Below are 23,544 nucleotides of genomic sequence, written 5' to 3'. Positions count from 1 at the left end.
CATCAGGTTTCAAATTTACATATTTGCCACAGAAAAGAAAGAGAGAAGAAAACACTGGGCCTATTTCCAAGATACTCTTACACAAGTTTCCTCATGAAAGCAACTAAGACTGAGAGGAAAACCAATTATGACTTTTTAGCACTCAAACCAGACCGAAGAGAAGCAAGATGGTACCTTCTTAACTTAAACCTGATTTGCTCCTTCATATTTTCTTAGTAGCATTGCTTTGAGTCAAATCAGTGGAGTAAGACTGAACAAAAGACGCAGAACAAGTGGACAAAAGACACAGCTGACACCTGCAGCAGCTGAAGATGACACCCTCCTAAAGCTACCTTCATCCCTCCCACCCATCCCCCCTGCCTGCTAGGCAAGGCAGCAGAGCAGTGCTGGTGCATCTGCCTCATCCAGTTGAGGGAAACAACCTGTTTCCCTGTCTGTCACCACTCTGCACTGGAACAGGTACCCTGTGTGCTCCCGCTGCCTCAGCTGCAGGGACAGTGGGCTCCCCCAGAACCCCAAAGGATAAAATACCAATAATGTCTCAAACCACATCAGCAACTCTTACATCCCCAGACTAGCAGCAAAAATTTGTCCAATTCTGTCATAAGACGTAGCTGAAATTCTAAACTTTGTTATGCTTCTTTGCTTACTAAGGGAATGTCATAGTCCAGGGCTGTCATCAATAAGTGCAGAGAATTCCCCTCACTTTTACCATTTTTCCTGCCTTCATTTACCATCTGAAGAGACACAATCCATTTCTTACTCCGTGGGTAAGTGTTTAGCACAATGATATCTCTCGAACTCTTGCAAGAGCTAAGCTGCCATTAATTAAGTACCAAAATACACACAAACATCTTGAAATCTGTCCTCCTGCATATAAACACAAGATAGCATAGTCTTTAATTACATAAGATGGATAACATTCAACAGATAAAAAGAAATACTGAATTGCTGTCTTATCTTTATTGTTCAGATGCATGTGTCCTATTGTATTTCCTATACAGCATTAAAAAAATCCTACAGTGGAGATGGACTCAGGTACCCCTTCACTGCATTTCTTGATTTTTCAGGGCCCTGAACTTCCTCTCATTCTCCACTGGCTTGCCTTCTGGTAAAACAGAGAAATTCAAAGCACGTGCTTGAGAAATGCCCAGTGAAGAAATAGATGAGCCAGAATTAAAACACAAGACCCCTTCTCTGAGTTTTGTAAGACCACTCCAATTTGTTGAGAAACATATAAGGAAACTCATACACACTTGTTGTAGACTTATAGTAAGTTCCACAGAAAAACTCAAGTGCTTAAAAGGTTTAGGAACCCTAGAAAAGCCAAGCAACTAAATATCTGAGAGTCTGAATGCTATGAGTACTCAGCACCTGGGAAATGGAGCAGTGGAAACCCTGATGTTTCATACTGAAGAACAGAAAAAACTGATGAGCCGACAGAAAAGATATGAAATGCCTAATATAATTTATTTGCACAGAATCATCTAGGAACTATTAGGTGGAACTCATAGAAGCATTTTTCTGTATTGCTTTTCCTGTTACATTTACCTGATTCACTACCTACCTTCACTACCTAAAATGAGATCCTACAGTCAATAGCCTTATAATTCAGATTCACCCAATAACCAATAATTTTACAATACTGAAATGTGTAAGAAAGTGTTTCTGCAAAGCTCTCATTATGTCTTCTTACCAAAAATAAAGTTGCTCTTGCAGAATATATCCCTTTACTACCTAGATTTTGAGTAGTTAATTTTACAGAGAAAATACATTTTATATATATACACATTCTGTGTGACATATATTTTAGATTTTTATATATACTCATGCTTGTCTATAATAAATACACACAATTTATCTTTCTACATAGAAAAGTCAGTGTCTACTACCTAGAATACAGCAAATAATAGAAAAACAGTCCACGGGTACTGAGCAGAAAACTGGCTCTGGTATGAGCTGGACTTTAGTGCTCCAACTCAGTATCAGTCCTGCCAGACCCCAGCTGAGTAGAGGAATCAGATCAGACTTCTGTGTATCCTATTCCTCGAGCACCAAGAGGATGATGAATTGTATGTCTTCATTCAGAGCCCTAAGGGCCTTCACACTTTCCAGTTTTGAGTTCTGGTAACACTTTGTGAAAAATCTAGCTCTTGACTAAATCAAACTCTACAAGCTCTGAAGTTCAAGCTAGCTCAACACCCTTCACCTCTCAACACTGCCAGAATTTCCTGCCTCACTTAGTATCCTGGGCAATTTCTTTTCTAATGAGTACAGGGGAGATCCCTGGCTCAATACTCTCTTTACTACAGCTGATCTCACTGGAGGTAACTTCTGCCTGCATCTGGAGACTCCACTTGATACTCAGAGCTTTGGCCAGCCAGATATTGGACACCCACCACTCAGGTGGTGTGCAGTAGCACAGGCTCACCAAGGGAAGGGCAGTTTCTCAGACGTGGGGGAATGATATGATTCTCATGAAATTTAAAAGGAAGAAGAAAATCTCTTCCTCACAGGCTCTTCACTCTGTTGAATGTCAGTGGCCCAGGAGAAAAACAGGTTCTTTACAAAGGGAAAAAAAAAAAAAAAAAAAAAAAAAAAAAAAAAAAAAAGAGCCACCTTGCAGTGTCCAAGCAGCAATGCAGAACCCTTCCACACAACCACAAAAATCAAACACAGTAATTCACAAATCCTTCCTCTAGCAGGATCTAGCTTATTGACAAATACTTTCAGCAGAGCAAAAGAGGCTAAAACCCCACCACCTATACTGAAGTCCTGAATCCAGGCTGCTGCTCCCATCACAGGGTCTGTGAGAGAGCAGCTCAGTCCACAGTGGGAGCTGGGCAGAAGTTTTGCCTTTTTCTGCAGCCCAACTGCCTCTCCCTTGCCTGTTCCCTTAGCAGTGGAAAAGTGGCACAGTTCTGCTAATTTCTGGAGCAGGAAAATCCCATTTTCTCAGTATGACTGAAAAGCTTTGAGCAGCACTGATCATTCTTAATGAAAAGCATGAGGGCCACCTGAAAATAAGAACTGCTGCTACTTTTGTCAGTATCAAAGCAGCACAGTATGTATTCTGGGGCAAATATAGCAGAACCTGTAAGAAACACTTTCAAATGTAGCAGGGGAAGGCTTGACTTTTTAAGACCTCTTCAGGAACAAATTTTTGCAAGACCAATTACACGTGTTTGCAGAATGTGATTAAAGAAAAAGGCACTTCACTGTTGAAATGATCTCATTTTCTTTAGCTCCAATGTGACAGATACTGAGCAACAGTGACTCTTGAAGAGGTAGCAGGACTGCAGGCATTTACAGCCATATGAAAGACACCAGTACAGAGTCAAATGCCACCATATCTACGGTTTCCACTACTGGCAAGGTACAGTCATTGCCCCGTAAAAGACAATCAGAATGATTTCCCAGTTCTAGATAAAGTCAGTGCTAAAACTCACCCTGTTACCCATCTTTAAGGAACACCTGGGACCAATAGCCCACAGTAAATCTGCTCAGTTTTCCTGAGAATGGACACTACAGCCACATGAAATCAATAAATACACAAACATCAAATGTTTTATGTGGTCCAGTTATACACCACTGACCACACAGCCTTATATGTCACACAGGAATAAATACTTCTATATTTTATCTTACCTCACACGGTACACACATAATCCATATTTCTGTTTAGATTATCATGTACACTTTGAATAATAGCTTAGAACATTTAGAAAGCTTCAAGGTGAATGGTATGAGTATAATCTTCAGAGACTTTTGCCTCACAGCTTTTCCACCTCCAATCACACCCAAAAAACCATGGGCAGTACCTGACTTCTTTTACAAGGTACTTCTTGGATTTCTGGTTAGAACTGTCATTGGATAAAGATAAAACCAAAGATGATGTGCAGTGAAAATATGATAAAAATGAAGATTGAAACAGCAAGAATTCCAAAACAAAATTCCCAAACATACACCAAGGCTAATAAACTGACCTGATTCCTTTAAGCAGTGGTAGAGATTGCCCAGTACCCCTCCACTCTGTGTGTGTGAGTTGTAGTATTCAGCAGAGAAAAAAGTACAAGCAGGTTCCCGTTTTCTAATTCACATTCTGGAAGTGGTGTCTCTTTTAAAAAAGATTTTTTTCCTAAACTTCATATTAGACCCAAATATTTTCAACCATATCATTCTGTGTAATAAAACCAGGAAAATACCATGTATTCTTAAAGACTAATTTTATAACAAGTTTTAGTCCTAGTGAAGTTTTTGGAAAGATGCATGATTATAGCTTTATATGATAAAAACTGGGACCACTGAAACACAAAAGGTATCTATATGGGATAACTATTACTAATAATCAAAAGGAGTCTCCAGTACTAAATCTCCTTTATTAATTCCTACACACAGGGCATCTTTCTCTTTTTTTTTAAATGCATTTCTGTCACTTTTGATAGTATTTCAAAAAGGAAATTTTTAAAGGCTAAAGATATTAGTGTTGAAGATGATGCAAAAAATATCAAAAAGTCAATAATAATTGTTCTTCCTTTTAGACTTACAAAAAATTTGTGGTATGAATCCTGCCAAAATATGCAGCGGTATGAATCCTGCCAAAATATGCAGCAAAAGAATTATGGGTAATATGAAATAAGTACCAGAAATGACACTTAAATCTATTAGGTTATTTACAAATTCACACCAAATATAACTAAATATCCTTTTGTAATGTAACTTGCAAACTTTGATTGCCTTCAGTAAAATCTGTCTTTACTTGAACAAGCCGTTTCTTCACCTAGAGGAAGAACATATTCCAGTGTAACTATCTAGAATTTTTCTAATCCCTTTCATGTAATCACTTGGATATTTAATGCAGAATCCTTCATAGTTAAAACTCACATCAGCTATGGAGGATAAGAAAAGGCACCAAGTGTCCCCCCCAGCCTGATTCTGAGCCTCTCAAACACAAGGATGAGTGGAAGCAAAATCCACAGAATTTTCAAGGAGAAAACCATCTTAACCCTTTTTTGAAGCAATCAGTTCTTGAACCAAAGCAGCAGGAAAAAAAAAAAAAAAACCCAACCAAAAAAACCCATACACACTTCTGAAGCTATTACTACCTTAACACACAGAAGAGACATCTCACTTTTACCAAACCCCTATTCTTTGTATTTTGGTAGCTTTAAAAACTGCAACTATTGTGCTGAATTATGTTTCCATGGACTCCTGCAAATAGGCAGCAATAAAGATGTGTCAATACCTGTATACGTATTATAAATGTGTCAGTGAGATACTCAAATCTAAACAAAGGTAGGTTTCTGCAAAGTTTGAGCACTTTTCCCTCTAATGGAAATTATTACAGCTTCTCAGGCAAAACCATACAGAACAGCTGTAAAACTCCCACGATTCTGCTGCAAACAAGTCATTCCAGTTTACTAATTAATTGCATTTAATATTCAGTTTTGTAAGTTATATTGTGTAGTGATTTAATTTCTTAAGCAATAACTCCCAACTAAAAAAATAGTCTTAAAATAATTTTTATAAATGAGTAGATGTTAAAGAGCTTATTGGAAGTCCCACTGCAATTAGGTGGCTGAGTCATGAATCAGTTTGCTATAAAGTACAGTGTATGGCCTAATTGCAGGACTGGTTTCTAACATTTTATTCTAGGCTTTGACATGAACTCCTTACATAGCCTTTGGGAAAACAAACTCTTCAGATGGATAGATTGAGGTATATAAAGTCATGATAATTGTACTTACTCATAGGACAGCAAATTAAATAATAATTGTAAAACAACTTGGGAGGATAATATTAGAATAATAAATTACACCACACCATATCACTTTTGAGGAGGCTCCCGAAACTTTGTTCTTGTACATGAAACTTTCTGGAAATAATGCCATCAGCTTAAACAAAATACTTTAAAGACAATTCAGTTCTGTGGGTGTTAGAGCTGGCTTCACTTGCCAGTTTGGTTCACCATTGGTGCTGTGCTTGTAAGAAATAAGAGGAAATAGTTCCAAGCACAAACCCAAGAAACAACAACCAACCACAGTACACAGAAGCACTATAAATAGCTGCTTCCCAATTCTCAAAATAAGCACTTTTCAACCAAAGCACTTGCACACATTATTCCTAGGCAGCTTACAGCTGAGACCTTCCAAGGGACAAGAAGCATGGATGGTCCAACCCAACACACATACTCAAAGGCCATGCAGCAAACCTACATTCCCCTGTTGCAACAGATGTAACAGGATGATGCACATCATGTCTGATGAAGGACACCAGAGATCTTTACAGGACATTTCCATTCACTTCAGAGGAAAATCCTTATCTACAGAGGATTTTCTGCCACTAAGATTTCATAGGAGAACCAGAATAACAATAAACTCCTTCCACGTTTTCAGCCTGCTTCTGCAAGTCACTGCACATAGAGTTTACTTTTGGCTCTCCCTACAGTTTTTTAAGATGAAATGTCAAGAGCATCTGAAAATTCAAAGGTCTATCAACATGTCTTAAGGGTTTGCTAGTCACTAAAGTAAGTCCTAAAAAAATCCTTAATCATTAAGATGTTAGGGGGATATTTTCTCATTAAGCTTGCAGAACTCCATGAATGTTTAAACTATGTCCCATGACACTGTCTGCTCCCTCTGAAGTAAGGCTCTGGCACAGGTGAAGGAAAACAGCTTTCTGAGTGCTGGGAAGACAAGGAGCCAATCACACAACTAGCTTCAGAGTTCTCATCTACTGCCATTTCAGATGCTCAAAAGTCTTCACAAACAAGAGGTTATTTTTCACCTTAAAAAGGACACTTCTCCCTAGTATTGATCATTAAAATTCATAGCTAACACTGAAATCTATTATCAAGACTGAAAAGACTCTAAGGGATATATAAAATCTACCTTCTTAGCAGCAGGTTTGCTGGGAGCATATCCAAACAAGATTTTAATCCTCGAGTTCCCTCTCTATGCCAATCAAAATCCTCATCTTACACAACTGAGCATCAACATCATCTTGTTGAAATCCTGAAAAGCTTGGCACATTTAGCAAATCAGAAACACTGGAATTTTCAAATGGGAATTTTCTGCTCCTTGGTTTAGCTTAAGAAGCAATAAGCATAAATAAATAAAGATAAATGTTTTACCTGCTTCCATTGTGACTAATTCCCTTGTTTCTAAGAGCAACAAGAAAATCAGGATATCCTACCAATCTGAGATTCTCACAGCTGCACCAATTTCATCTAGCTCCTGTCTCTCTACTCAGTTCATACAGAAAGAAGTCTACTTGTCAAAAAAACTACTAAAAGATTATGAGGCATGCTATAGTTGCTTAAATACAAAGAAAGTTCTTGTATAAAAAAATTCAAGACATTAAAGCTGAGCACCTATGCACCTATTCTTTTTTTTTTTAATTACTGCTACTAGCTGCAGGAATAGCTCAACATCTTAAAAATTATGTCCCACATTTCAATATTTAAGCTTTGCATCCATAATTGAAAATTATTCTTAATAACCACATTAGTTTTCTTACTGTGAATATTTTTAAGGCATATCCATGCTAATATACTAATGTTTATTCCAATACAAGGAGCATGACTGGATATATCAAGGCTTTCAGTACCTACCAAATATGCAACATATAGAAGATTCTAAAATTAAAGAGACTACCATCTATCTTTTATTTGTATATTGAAGTCTCAAAAAAAGGAAGAAATTTTTTTAAAATGAGAACTTTTTTCAGACATAACCACTTATAATTAAATTTTATCCTCAATGTCTAGAGCAAAAACATTAAGCATCAAGTGAGAGGAATGCTGACATGTGATTTAAGAGATGTGGGTTCAGTTTCACACCCTGGAACAGACCACCTGTGCAATTTCTAGCAAGTCCCTTGAACTCTGTACCTCTGCTCTCCATCTGAAGAAAAGAGTTGTCAGCTTTAACCTCCATTGCCTATGGCACATAAACACTTGTGAGATCTTCCATCCTTAGTGATGGAGGCAATCTGAACATCTTGAAACATGCAGCAGCAATTTTGCTTGCTCTTCAACTGAAGAAGTACCCTGCATCCCAGCTATTCTCAGCAGTAAGCTATGTAACACCACAAAATTTTGGGATTTCTTTACAAGTATAAGGAACATTAGGGCAGATTCTGTGCCAACATCAAATCTGTCAACAAAAAGAATAAAGCTGATGGATTAGGTGTGCCTTGAAGCAAGAACACCAGCTTTGGGGTCAAAGTCAAGGTTGTTACCTCACTTCACCACTGACTTGAGCAGAAACTGCAAAGGCTCACAATACCTTAAAACATATGCTGACATTGAGGGATTTCTCCTCTTCCTTGTTCCTCTGTACAAAACTCTACAAGGTCATAAAACCTGCCCATTCTGGTGATGTGGGACTGAATAGGTGCCTTTACAAAGGCAATGAAATATGCAGATATCTATTAAAAGCAATGTGAGCCTCTTGCACATCATATAAATCTATGGATTCCAATTTTTTTATAGTTTAAAGTTATTACATTGCTGTGTTCAAACAACAGTGACCCTAAAATGCATTACTATTTATCTATCAACACATGCTTTGTCACAAGAAATTTCTCTCAGAAGCATATCTTGATGTGCAAATGTTTAGATAAACTAGTGTAATATTTTAAAACATACTGTAAACTTCCTGTACAAGCAAGGAGGGACAAAGGAGAGGGAGGAGAAAGAAAGAGACTGAAGAGATTTGTACCAATTCAGACATATCAAAGTTTATGCCAGTAGCTAGCTTAAAAAAATATCTTTGCAATAAAATACTGTTAACAATCCTCCTGGAAAAGCTGAAACAGCATCAGACTTTGTATAAAGTGCAGAATCTGTAAAGTAATTTATGAGTACAATGGTAGGTCTAGTTTCTTACAGAGCCTATCAACGCTGCTATCTAAAGCTCTAGTTTTTCCTTCTGCCTACAACTCTTCCCCTCACCATTCTCCAGTCCATAAATAGGCTTAAGCATGTGCCAGTTTCTTCCATAACTATAGCAGCAACAGTGTGTCTTTCCCACCAACAATTCTGACAGAACTTAATCATTATTTAGATTTCTAATTTGTTCCAGATGTTGATCTGGACAGGAAGGGACCTTGGGAAGTCTCCAGTCCAACCCCCTGCTCAGAACAAGGTCAGCCAGGAAATCTCAACCAGCTTCCTCAGGGCCATGCACAGCTCAGTCATGAAAACTTCCAAGGACAGGCCTTCCATGATCTCTTTGGGAACTTGTCCTAATGTTTAATTGAGCTTAACTGTGCTGCAGAATTCAAAACTTACTGGCAGGTAATGGAGGAAGATGAGAAAAGCGGACAACTGAGTTGCATAATGCATGTTTACATAGAAAATGGGCTGAGAAACAAATGACAAAGTTATATAAATATTTATAACTATTCATTTATGTAGAGGAAGTGATAATCATATTTACAAGATAGACAGATATCTTAGAATTTCAAAAGCAAAATGAACTAACTAGATTTTGCAGAATTAACTAAAGCTCAAGCATATGTTAATGACAACTTCAAACTCTTTATCCTTGTTTATTTAACCTATAAAATGGAAAATTTTTCGTGGATACATAAAATAAAACTAGTGAAATTCATATGTATTTTAAAAGAGCCAGACTATAAGATTATAAAAAGACTATAGTTCTTTAGAGTATTAGTTCACTCTTCAAAGTCAACACACTCTTATATTACTTTAACCAATTTATAATCACTGATAAAAGTTCCACTGCAAACTTGTTTAAACTATTCTAATAGGATTTTCTCTAGGTCATTAAAATTATACTTTTACAGTCTTCAAGACAGTTAATTGAAAACCTTCTTAACAGCATCACCCACTTCCAAAAGATTAGAATTTACAAACAATCATGTTGTCCTGTCCAGTCAGAACCACAGGGAAAGAAAGAGTTTCTCTTCCATTTTGAGGTAGGAACCTTTTACTCCAAAAAGTCTGTGCTCCTGACTTTTGGCACCACCCAGATCTGGCCCCTAAAATGCAACCCTTGGTCATAAAACCGAGCTCTGATAATTGGACTGCCACAGTCTAGTCTGCAGAATCGAGCATTTCATACTGATACAAACCGCAGTTCCACAGAGGCTTTTATTTATTTGATTTTTAAATAATTTGACTGCTTGCAATGAACCTAGCTGCAGGTCACTAAAACTTAAGAAAAAGAAAACAAAAATAACAGGGCTAATTGGCAAATAACCTGGCCTGAACTTCTGCTCTTTCATCAGTCTCTAAGTAGACGCTAAGGCAGGTAGATACCACAGTTTTTATGATACTGCACAGCCTGAAAAGAATTTGTGTGTTTAGTTCAAACCAGAGACTTTCGTTGCCCTAGAAACTAAAGAAGAATACAGCTTAATGTCCTTCAAGCTAATAAAAACATCCTACAATGCACATAAAAAAGCATTGCAAAAAACACTCTGTTGAGACAGATCTTCCTCACAGTGGCACAATTAGGATGCAACTCTGGATATTTTTCAAGAGATGGACTATTCTACAGAAACTCTAAGCAAGTGACCACACAGATACAGTGAACCAATTCAGGACAAAACAGCATAAATGCATTTTCTCTTGTACTGCAGAAATAGTACTCTTATTTCAGTTCCTTTCGACCATAGTCAAACCCTCCTCTACCAAAGTAAAAACCTAAGGCCTTGACTGGTATCATGAGTGGATGCTCTGAAAGCCTTTGTTCCTGCTAAGTTTCTACCAGAACATTTTATTTTCAACTTGGTAAGCAAAACCATTCTGCCATGACTGCAGAAAGTTGGTGGCCCTTATCTTACAGAACAATTTATCTAATTACCATATGCCTACTATAAATAATTGGAATGTTAGAATAAACAGAGCACCAGGGAAGGTTTTATTCTCCACAGGTTTAAGAAGTCAGCTCCATCTTCAACACCTCAACTTTCTATCTCCAGAAATTGTGTTCAAAAAAGTGTATATAATCTTGTTAAGTGAAACTGTTTCCATATCTAAAGATGAACAGACCAAAATAAGAGTTTCAGAATTGTCAGGAACATTTGATTGTTTGTTACTTGTTTGCTCTTATTAAAATAAATTCTGGCTCATCTTCAAATACAAAATACTGCCTCCCAGCATACTACCTTAAAGTGGAATAAAGACAAATATAGAGAACAATTTCTTGATAACCTCCCTTCTATCTTGAGCATAAACTTCAGAAATAATTTTCTTAGGAGAATTTTTCATTCTTTCTACAATAAAATGGGTACCAATTAAAGAAAAATAACAGACTACTTCATTCTGAATCAGTGTTGTGAGTATAATCCATTTGAATATCCAGACATTTCTTAGTAAGAACTTGTTTATAATATGACATTAAGTATAGGGTACCTAGTAAAACAATGAAATCTAAGTATTTTACTTTTTCTCACATACATAGATGTGTGTATAAGTATCTCAAATCTAATATTTGATTAACTATCAAAATGAAGCCATCTAGAATGAGGAACTCAAATATATTCATCATCTCAGATGTCAAGCTATTTATATTTTAACTACTGTATAAATGTTAATTTCCTTGTGTCTACTCTAGGTTATAAAAAGCTCCTCTTTCCCAGAAGAGTTTTACTAACCTGTCTGATGGCCATTTCATTGCTCACGAAGACGCTCTGTGGCAGCCAGTGAAGCCTGCAGACTGTTTTATCTTGTACCTGTTAACCCTACCAGCAAGGTTGGCCCCTGGGCTCCACCACCAGCACACCGCTGCATCTCTGGGGATGTGGGCACCTTGGCCGTGCCAAAGCTGTGTCAGCAGTGCTGGGGTCAGAGCCCAGGGCTCCGGCTGCCAGCATCCCTTGGGCAGCAGAGCAGCTCCGCGCTGGTGTTCTGCCGGCGGCTGTGTGCCGGCCCATGGCCGGTGTCACCCAGAGATGGGGAGGACGGGCCTCACTTGCTGACAGAAAAAGCAACCCATGCACAAGTGTGTGAGAGAGGGAAACAGAATGAAATCAGTGCCTACGTCTGTTACTGACAATTTTTTTTTTCCAGAGGAAGAAAATACAAATAAGCCAGGTCAACCTAAGAAACTTCTTTAAAATACTGCAAATTCCCGCATTTTCATATTGCTCAAATTAGGTATGAGACAAACAATGTGGCTTTACACTGGTTTAAACAAATTTTTCAGAAGCAACTTTGTGAAAAAATTTTCACATGTAGACAAAGCCTATTTAAAATTTTTTTAAACAGATGATGATTGCAGAACCTGATAGAATTAATTAATTATTTTTCCTTTTATTCTGAGTCCTGACCCCATATGGCTAAAAGACTGAAAACCTCTCATGTACATATATGCACATATTTGTGTGTATGTTGTACATACATTTTGACTGTCTCTCTTTCTGAGCAAACTTAATTAAAAAAAACCACATGGACTTAATTCTATTCTAAGAAACAAAATATTACCCCAATATTTACATGCCTATTTGCCACATTTTAGGTACAGAAATGATGGTAATTTGTATACTTAACCCTCTAAAGTAACAGTAAGAAAACATTTGAAAATTACTGAAATATTTGAAAAATAAGGTTTTCTTTTTAGAAAGAGGTAACGTTCAGAAGTACTGTACACACACCCCAGTGTCCATTGCACCTTCTTAATTGAATCACTAATTGGTAACTAGAATTTCCTGAAAATAGTTCATTAATTATTTTTTCCACATTAAGTTGTCCTATTCAGAAAGGCCATTCCAATTAATCTGAAGGTGTGTGCGGAGGTGTGAAGCCTAGACTGTTCCCAGTCCTTTTAATCTAACCACATTTCTTGCTGACAGACAAAGGTTTTCAAAGCAAGCATTTTGATCATTTCTTGGAAAAGAATGTAAACTTCAATTACCAGACTAATTATCCCAGCTAGAAAGGCAATACAATTGCTTAATTTTAGAGCAATGATGGATTTTTCAAGGTGTGCCTTCTCAGCTTTCATCCAAGGCTGAGCTTACCATTGTCCCCGTCTAGCAGATGAAGCTACCACAATGGCAGTCACTACTTCTGACTAAAAACCATCTGGAGGAAAATTCAACATTAACCAAGTTATGTACTTTCACACCTTTAGGTTATTTGTTTTCTTTCTTGAATAGACTCATCTCATTTAAAAAAGGATGCTTTTCTCTTTTTTTTTTGTGTATTTTTTACCAAATATAGTTTGTGAGAAAAAAATAGAAAAGGCAATCTCCTGCAATGTTAATTGCAGCAATTATATTGAATGACCAAGTTCTTGAGTTGCCATGGAAAAAAAATATTTTCTTTTATCAAAAATCATACTTCTTTCCTCTGTAAAGTCTACAACACAGCAATTCTTTCCAGAGGTGAAAACTTCGCAAACATATGGTTGTTTCTTTTTCTCCAATGTGTCCTTATCAAGCCTAGGGACACATTAGTAAGCCCTGCAATTCATCCTTCCTGCTTCCTTATGTTCCAGAGCAATTTGGACATTTTAAGTTCAAGTACTCTGATTTTGTTTTCCTGTTCATAACAGTTACATTGTAAACTCTGGTAGGTAAAACCTGAATTGCATGGATTTGTTCAAAGAGTTACTAAAGTACCTAACATGAAGCAATCTGGATAAACTACCTTTCCACCATCAAGCTACCATGATGTGTATCTTCAGGTTCTTGTGATATAATTTTAGAGATATAGGCCCTTTGAACATGCCTGCTACATTTTAGTCTTGTGATGGAGGGTTCATAGCGTCTGAAAGCACCCATCACTTCCTCCCCTTGAGAAAGGGCCCTGCTTCCTGTTAAATGTTCCCATGTCCTGTCTGCAAACCATCACTGCAGCCCAGTAGCTGAGCTCTTGGCAATTACAGGTGTAACTAACAGTGTAAATCAAAAAGATGAAAGGAACAGAAGCTCCCGTGCATCAGGAGGTTGTCAAAGGCCTCCATCTGCTCATTTTGGCTCCTGAAAATCCCCTTCACCCAGATGAGGAGCAAGTCTTCCAATTACATGGTCAGTGCAGAATCTGGGGCAAAAGGCCTCGTGGGAGCAGGACCATTCCCACAATGTAAAATCTGGAACTCAGAGTGGTAATAGGAACAGCATTCCTTGCCAACAGTTGTTAACAGACTCATCTGATGGGTAGCAAGTATCTGATTTTGGTTGCTAAGAGATCTGGTTACAAGAGAGCATTAGAAATAAAAGAATTATAAGAAGTTTGACTACAAACTGCTAGATAGTCCAACAGACTCAGAAATTTGCAACAACTACATAATAAGATAGTGATACTTTGTTAAGTAACAGGTTACAAAATCCCAGGTGGAACAACTACATTGTGTATGGTGACAGACTAAAGGTGAGACTATTAGAGACCCATTCATGCAGTCCAGGCAAAATTATCAGCTAATCCATTATTTTATCTTTAAAGGACTCAAACCCCACTCCCATCAAAACAATAGTCACACACAGCAGGTAGCCTGGCTTCTCCCCAGTTATAATGAATTTTGTAAATATTTGGATTGAGTGAAATTCTAGAATGCGTCATCATGCCTAAATTTTCTAGAACAGCAAGGGTCAAGGAGCACAAGGCTATTGATTCTCTCACATGGCCAACCTATACCAACTAGTGGGGAAAAAGGTGGCATGAAAAGAGACTGCTAAGCATCTGCAGCTTCTAATGTTAAATGACGCTGCAGACAACCAAACTAAGAGACAGACAGAAGAGATACCTAATGAAGGCAAAATAATTGAGTTTTTCCTGTTTGATACTTAACATTAAAACCCTATGGACTCTTGACAGGCTATCCTGATAGGATCTTCTTCTCCAGTATCTTTCTAGGAAAGAGCCTATCATCCCTCAGACAACTATTTGTATATGGATAGACTCTAAGCAGATTCTACTCCAAGTAAAATTTTATAATCAGGAATATAATATAAACTGTGCATAGAACTCCTTCTAGAGAAGGAAGGCATCTGAAGTACAAGGCTTGTTAAGTCTGTGCTGTGGATCATTGAGTCTCCATATTCTATACTAAAAAAGTTGTACAAAGGCATTCAGAAACTCGCTGCTCAAAACATGCAGAATGAAACTCATGTGAAAAAAGGAGGTAGAGAGATTTACTCATTCTGATGGCAAATATTTCTGGGTCTGAAAGCAAAACTGAGGTAGATAAACATACTGGGACTCCAGAAGCATTTAGAGGCCCATGACCAGGCGTCTGCTCCACAAAATTTTTCCCTCCTCACTAAATTTCTTGAAAAGCTGCACCCACCCAAAGGTTTTGTCAAAACAAGGTACCTGTCTGAAGGCCTAGAGCTGCCCAAGCGAGCCATACTGGAACCAAAACAGTGCCACACACTGATGGTCTCTGCAGACTTATGCAAGCAGCTAAGTCCCTCAAGAGACCTAATTCACTAAACACTGCTTACTGAGTCTACTAACACAACAATAGTAATAATATACTAATTCAACAAATCCACAACAGACATCACTTCCACAGAAAGCCCTGGGAATAAAAGCAAATGTTGCCAATGCTGTTTCTCACATTTAACATAGTACACCGATTATAACCCGATCAATGAGGTGACAGACCTGCACCACACACCTCCTTTAGTCATAGGAGTTTCACATCTGCTTTTCCCAGAAGACTATTCTAACCACTCAGTTGCAAGACAGGTTTAGAAAATATTCTTCAATCTTTTTGTTGAAGATGTACCAATATGAAGATAAGTACAAACTCAAGAAGGCAAATTCACAAATCCCAAGGAAACAACAGAAAAAGATAGTATGTAGAAGATAAAGAAAGGTACCAGGACTGATACTCAGGGATTTCTCAGGACAGTTTATTCTCTTTAGATTAGGAAGTCACTGCAAAAATGCAAAATTGATATCCCATATAGTTAATGATCACCAAAAGACTCCCCTAGTCCAGGTGACCATAATATTTCAGGAAAGATCAGCTGTTGCTTCATGGTGACATACTGACTTCCATTCCTCTCCCGTTCTTTTTAAGTGTTTTGTCCCGTGGCCAAGCCCATTTCTCAAGAGAAAAGATTCTGCATATATGACTTGGTAGTTTGAGTGGTTTGCTGCAACAGTACCATACACCTTAGAACAAAGCCTGTTTCCAAAGAAAATTACCCAAAATAGCTTAGTGTTTTTCTCTTGTAAGGCCCGGGTCTCATTTATTTCTAAACGAAATGCATAAAAAGAGAAGGTTGGCATTGGGGAAAAATATATTTAAAAAGGCATCTGTTCCAGAGCACTGCATGTTCAGAAGATTGATGCCAGGAGTGCCTCCTTGCATCCTGCACATTTGGTACAATAACGAAACCAACCTCTCCTACCTCCAATGCCTCCATGCATCATGAGGAGCTCATCTGTTAAGGAATCCAAGCAGAGTGAACAGATTTAACTGATACCACAGCGACAACAACCACTCCCCTCCCTCCAAACCTAAAGCTACACCCTAACAGAAGAAAGCAATGGGAGAACTCACTCCACATTATCACTTGGACTTTGACACTGGACTGCAGCAGCCTTAACCCAGCAGAAGGTGATTCATTCTTCTCTCTCCCAGGCATTGTAGGGAGCGACATACATGTCAGCTACCAAGAATCTAACTGCATCTGAGACTGTTAGAGCAGAGCAGATGCCTTCTTTAAGCACTGAGATGGAGAGCCTGGATTTAACTGAAGACTGAAAAACACTCAGACCAGTTAAGATTTTTTGCTTTGTGGGGTTAGAGGGATACGAAAAGCATCTGATAAAATCGCCCAGAAGAAATAGTTCAACATGATCATCTTCTGCCCTCCAAATTATTAAAAAAAATTCCTGAAGCTAAAAAACCCCCACAACTAAACCACAAAACACCACTGTGAGACAGGTCTTCAGCAGAATTATTTCAGCAGAAGAGGGGCAAATTCTGAACATGGAGACAGAAGATGACTACTACAAAAACCTACTAAAACATCAAGTCCTTTTGGCAGTAGAAAGTAATACACAGACTTGAAAACATACCTTCCTAAAAACATGTATTTACAAGTAGCAGTATACAAATTAGGACTGATGTCATAGTTAAAAAAATACACTCGTTAAGCATTCTGCATCATTAAATTCAGAGGTGAGTGAGAAAAAAAAAATCACTGTTTTTTTCCCCTCCTCATTTATAAATTCTGGGGAAAATGGTATAAACTCCCAACATTTTGTATTCATTGTTTAGTTCTAACAAAACCAAGGAGTTTCTAAAATTTATAAATTAAATTAAAAATATAGTAAGGACATTTCAAAAGAAAATGAATTCTTGAGGAGAGAATTTGTGCATTTCTATAATGGTCTTACAAAGTTCACAGCTTTTGGAAAAGACAGAAGCATTCAAATTATTCTATAAGATGTTTCAAGTGAGGTTTTATACAGCATTTTAAAAGATGTTACAGCAGTGCTGGAAACTGCAACCAGATCTAATCAGATATAGTAGTTGATCAGTCCTGGCTTACCCTCTATACTGTAAAATATATTGGGAGTAAGAGGGCAAACAATTCAAATGTTCTCCTGTGAAAACTTGCTCATAATTCAGCAGACATGCATACAGGCTAGCAGTGACCTACTTGGCTATTTCTTGAAAGCATCCTTTCTTGCAATTAATCAGAAATCCTGGATCAAAGCTCTTCTTCACATTCAGAGCACTTAAGTTCAGTGCCTTATCCAATTCATTTCCAGTTCAAATTAAATTGTAGTTGAGTTGAAACTCACATGGGAATCTCAAACACTATTAATCTTTTAGTTAAGGTGGCTACTTGCTAACCAGAACAATAATGGAAGTACCCAAACCATTCTTTAAAGTAAGAACTGTATTTTATTTTACCACAGACCACTACCCGACACTATTACATCCCAATATTTTTACAAATGCTTTTATTTCCTCATTACTATGACTGTTGCACAAGATAATATTTTAAAAATTGTTAAAGCTGTATCTACAAGACACAAGAGATATTCCAAAACAAACTAATCAACCGTAAAAACATTCCTTTTGTTTGTCCTTCACCTGATCTTTCACCCAGTCTAGGGCTAACCAAGACAATTAAAATATTGTCACCATTGTATTTTTGAAGAGCACAGCACCCAACAGTACTGAGTCCCATGACATTAATGTTGACAAAGGATAACATGCTCGTAACACACCTTTAATTCTCTTGTCTAGACTAGGATTTAAGACAACACAGCTGCCAAAAGGCATCCAACCCATTGACAAAGAAAGTGCTCAAGTTGCACTCATCATTCTAAACTGCACCTAGACTATTGTCTTTGCTTTGGTGCAGCAAAAATTGAATACTAGTCCCGTATTGGAAACCTCTGGAAAACAAACCCAGAACAGAACAAAACAAACCCAAACCTCCCAAAAAGAGCAGAAGCAAGCTAATGAATAAGAAAACCCATAGAAGCAGATAGCTACAGTTCTTGTTACCTTAAAATCTTTATACAAGTCACTACGTGCCAGGATAATTTAGCACTGCAGCCCTGATTGCTTCCCTATTCTCTCTCAAAACGTTATCATCACATACCACCTACACAATTTACAAGGAGGAAAAAAAAATTGTTTGAGCAACACTTGTAATGCACCACAAATTAAATAACCAGTAACCCTGTTTTTTTTTTCTTAGGTACAAGAAATAAAAATCTGACATTCAATTATTAAGAAGAAAACTGGAAAAGAAATTTAATGGAAGGATTTGATGATTTTTTTTTTTGGGGAGATCCACCCACTCAGACATTTCACATTTTCATTCAGAAACTTTCAACAGCCAAAGAATGCCTATTTTTGAAATTTTGGTCTAAAAAGTATAACATAAGAGCTTTAACTAAACATGTTACCCAGAATGCTTCACGTTTGACCAAAGAATGAAACTTATTTCTATCTACACTAACCCTAACCCTACACTATCTAACCGAAGAATTATTTTGTAAGAAAATACAAAACTTGCTGCCAACTGTGTTTGCTATAAAAAACAGTATTCAAAGAATTCCTGTTCTCTCAGCAAAACAGAAATTTAAAGGCAAAACTAGAAATTCTAATGAGCAATGATTTCTAAAATAAAATTTTCCAAATATTAAAAAGTCTTTGTCAAAACAGCCTAATAAAGAGCAATACAGAAAACATTCAACCCCAAGCATTATATAACATTCAACCCCAATGCTATATTACTGAACTAAGTTATGAAAGCAATTAAAGTCATGGTTATATTTGGTCTTTAACACATTAAATGACATTTTACAACACAGATACAATCAAGCAATATTGCACAACCAAAAACAAATTTAAGAAGTCTTGCCACATACTGTTCTACTATTCGATAATTGTAGCTATCCAAAAATTATCCACACATCTCTACAACAACATAAGCTACAGCAGCTTACTATACCCAGACAATGATGCTAAGGAATATAGGCATCATTTAAAAAAAAGAAAAAACCCAACAAAAAAAGCACTATACTCTAAACTAGCACAATCTAAACTAAACACGCATACAAAATGAGCTTGCCTACCTGGCTTTTTCAATAAAAGTCCAAAGAACACCTAAAAAGCAGGAGGGGATAAAAAATATTTATATTCAGTGTTCGTATATGAAAACTATCATGTCACTTTACCTTACAGAGAAAAATAAGTAAAACTTGGGAAGGGATATCTATAAAATTATCTGGACTAGGCTGTGGGATGGTAGGGAGCAGGGAAACAGCCAAAAAAACCCCAACACCCAACACATTAGAACACTGGTTGTAAGCATTGTCTCCAATTTTCACATTTTCCACTGAAAGAAGTTCAAAGTAATATGAATATTTCAGATTAGCAAGAATGTGAGAGTGGGAAAGTGTGAGTCGGAAGAGTCAAGAGAATTCTGCAAATATGTAATTAAATTCAAAAGTTACTACAGGAAAGCATTAAAGGTTATATGTTCTGAAGAGGCACAAGCACCTTAAAATATCTGACTTTAAGACTAAGCCAAACAACTTCAAAATAGTCTTCTATAGCTTAAAATTGCACATTGTCAGAGACATTTTTTAGAGGATTGTCTGTATAAGACTTGTAGGAACCTATAATTTTATCTGACAGAATTAGTTCATTAATTTCAAATTAAAACACACACAAAAATAAATCTAAGCTCTATACAATGCTTCTTTTAGTCTCTAAAAAGTTACTTTAAAAAACATGAGAGCACAAATCTGAGTTATACTCTCTCTTACAGACCCTTTCTAGAGGATAGTCTATGTATCCGTTCCCCAATAAAACACAGAGATGGCCAGGCAGCTGAAGGTTCTGATATTATAGCTTTATATATTATATATTTATATATTATAGCTTTATATTCTGAAGGTTCTGATTTTATATAGCCTTTATAGCTCTCCAGATGCTTAAAGTGTTTACATTTTGTCCTTGCAAATCAATGAGGTTCCCAACTGATAAGCAACTATCCATAGGTGTCCCTTAACTAAGAAAAAAGGAAGACCAGTAGAGTTCTTCTATTGTACTTAGAGATGTTCAAATGTTTGCTGAGATTTAGGATCTGTTAATCTGTTCTTCCAATGAAGTCCTAAATTTCATCTCATGGGTGCACAAGAGTGGCTGGCAGCTTGGCCAAGAGGAGAATGGGGGCTTTTTACCCACTCTGCTTTTTTTACCTAAAGATGATTATTCAAAACAATCCATTACATTAAGATGATTGCAAGAAAAAAAACTTTCCCTAAAAAAGACTTAAGGATTTCAGTGTGTGCTTATTTCTGCCATCTCTACACAACCTAGCACCTATGAAAATCCCTAGACACTTGTCAAGCTTTGCATACAGTACACTTCAGAAGAAACAGGATTTTCCATACTTTGCTTCTACCAAACACTTCAGTGTTTCTTCCTGAAAGGTTGAAGCCATGTTTGTGGTTGAAGGTGCTATACCAGTGTTTACAAAGAATCCTCTAACTACTTCTTCAAAGTAGAAAAAATACTTTCTGAAAATAAGGATGCAACATACACAGAACTTCATAAAACTGAGAAATTCAACCTTGTTTAAAGAGGTCTTATGTTCTTTGAATAAAAACCATTCTTCAATTTCAAAGTATTTGGAAAGCAATATTTTCAACTAAACTTTTGAGCAATTTGTAATTTCAAATATAGTTTTCCAGGCTTAATCACCATTAAGTCACTAAATACATCAATTAGCATTGACTGAAAATGCCAATTTCACAATTAATAAATTTCAATAATTACATCTCTTGTATGTTTTAATACTACACAGAATCCCTAGACTGAGAGGTAGATTTTCATCCTGATCATAAACCACAGAGACTACAAAGAATATTGTCAATTTAAAGACAGATTTCTGTGGTATTTCATAGCAATATACTTATATAATTTAGTCTACATTTTCAGCCTATCTAAATAAAATAAATTTTCTGGTCTTTTTTCTTCTAGAGAAAAAGCATTAGGTTAGTGAAAAGGAGTTTTTTTTCACTAGTTGGAGTAAAATAGCACTTTTGAGAAATACTTTTAGGCTCTGTTAGTTCCTAAAATATGAACGCAACAGTCCTGTACTTAAAGCACAGGTCAGACAACTGGAGAAATTACTACAAGTGAAGAACTCTAAATTAACTTTGAGTTTGCTTCTAGCCTCTAGTTTTCTGATTGAATAGAAATAATAATAATTTCCTATTTCATGGGGTTCAACTGAAAAAAAAACTATAAACACGCCTGTAGAACAGATTGAGAAATTACACTATTGAAGGCCAAGCAAGCACCTAGAATGAATATTTAGCGAGTTTTAAACATACCTTCATAATAGAAAATCATTGGCAGTCATATTCAAAATTAAAATTCAGTATTTGGCAAATACCAGCAGATTCTCTTTAGAGCTTTCTAATCACACAACAGACACAGAAGTGTTAGAAGATACCCAACTCCTTTTTCCACAAAAATAAAAATAAAATTTGCACTACCTAATCTTCATACTCACTAATTACTTCTAAATCTTGACATCTCTCTGGGGTATACCACTTCCAATCTGTTCTTTTGACAGCTTCTGTTCTTCCTTCACTGCAGACCTCTGTTGGCATGGGCCCACTCATCCAATTTAGCCCTGCTCTCACAAATAGAAGGTTTCTCCAGAAAACAGCTCATTCTGAAATGATGGCAAGTTCTGTCTGCAGCATAAACAAGTCAATTCTTTACTGCCAAGCCTGTACATCTAAGGAAGAAGGCCCCAGAGCTGCAGCACCTACCAATGCACAGGTAACTCACTTTGTGTATTACCTCACCAGGAGGAAGCAAAGCAGTAGCTGATTCTCTTTATCCTTCTTGAATACAGAAAGTAAGTAGTCTTCAAAGCTACCTAATGTACACTCCATCTTCCTAGCAGTACAAACCTTCAGCACATGCAAGAATCAAGAAATGAGGCTTAATGGACCTGTTTGGCACAAGCAGGGTCCAGAAACCAGTTCTAGGTGCCCAAACTGGGATTGGATCAAGGCATTACAGATAAAGCATCTGGAGGAAGAACGACAGCTGTGATTTTGTACCACCGTTATCCTTCATCCAATGGTGGCAGCACTCTGCACTGCAGGAAACTCTGGCCCAGTGTACAGTGAGCAGTTCTGAAACCTCTTCCTTCTCCTCATCCTCTGCCTAGGCAGAGTTGCTGGGGTGCACCTATCCACCCAGAACTGGCAGGGCCCCCTTCTCAAGGTAAAGCACCTAGACTCTCTCTTAGAAAGAGCTAAATATTTTTTTTTTTTAAACTTTGAAAAGAGGAATACTGTTTACATTTAAAACTTTTCCCAGGAAAGAATTTTTATTACCTGTTTAAAAGTCATGGAGACGTCCTCCGCTTTTGAAAAAGCTGTGCACCATGACTGAAAGGGATGCAAGGCCTACACACACTACACAAGGAAGCTCAACTCCACAGTTTTGCCATTAGGGGAGTTCTGCAAGCTGGCAGAGCTGGATTTCAGACTAAGCCTATTTATGCGCTAATATTCAATAGCCATTTAAAGAGAACAGAAACTAGAATGGCAAGAGTGATCTCAGTCTCTACTAACCACTAAGCTTCAGAGTCAAGTGAAGGTCCACTTGTTTCCTCTCTTTCATTCATGACACATGTCATTCATGCCTCTAAGGTCACTCAGATTCATCAGGTGGGCTGAAGGACTCGCTTTGCTTAGCTGGCCTGGTATGTGGTGGTTAGACCAGGGAAGCAGAAGACTGAAGTGTGCATCTCTTAACCCAAAGAGTGAATTTCAACTGGCTTTTCTACTTCTTGGGAGAGTAATTAAAATTACTCTCTAATTATGGTGTAACACAGGGATTCTTTCATCCGCAAATAAAACAAAATAGCAAGGACAATATGTAAAATGCACAGATACCTATGACTTAGAGACCTGGCCAATTGGTTTTTGGGTACAACTAAAGTTCAGAGATTTTCAGAATGTGGTTTTGTATCAATATAAGCATAAAATTGTCATCCAAAACCCCCAAGAAAACAGCACTATGATTATTTATTTCTCAGAATGGA

The 23,544-nt window shown here is 37.2% G+C and overlaps 1 protein-coding gene across 1 annotated transcript in view; it reads right to left on the bottom strand.

Moving 5' to 3' along the window:
• Positions 1 to 23,544, bottom strand: part of RAP2A (RAP2A, member of RAS oncogene family) — a 31,568-nt gene that overhangs the window by 4,932 nt on the left and 3,092 nt on the right. The window lies entirely within an intron of this gene.

This window comes from Taeniopygia guttata, chromosome 1 (genome assembly GCF_048771995.1).
Source record: "Taeniopygia guttata chromosome 1, bTaeGut7.mat, whole genome shotgun sequence".
NCBI lineage: Eukaryota > Metazoa > Chordata > Aves > Passeriformes > Estrildidae > Taeniopygia > Taeniopygia guttata.
This window is presented reverse-complemented; position numbering and strand designations above follow the sequence as displayed.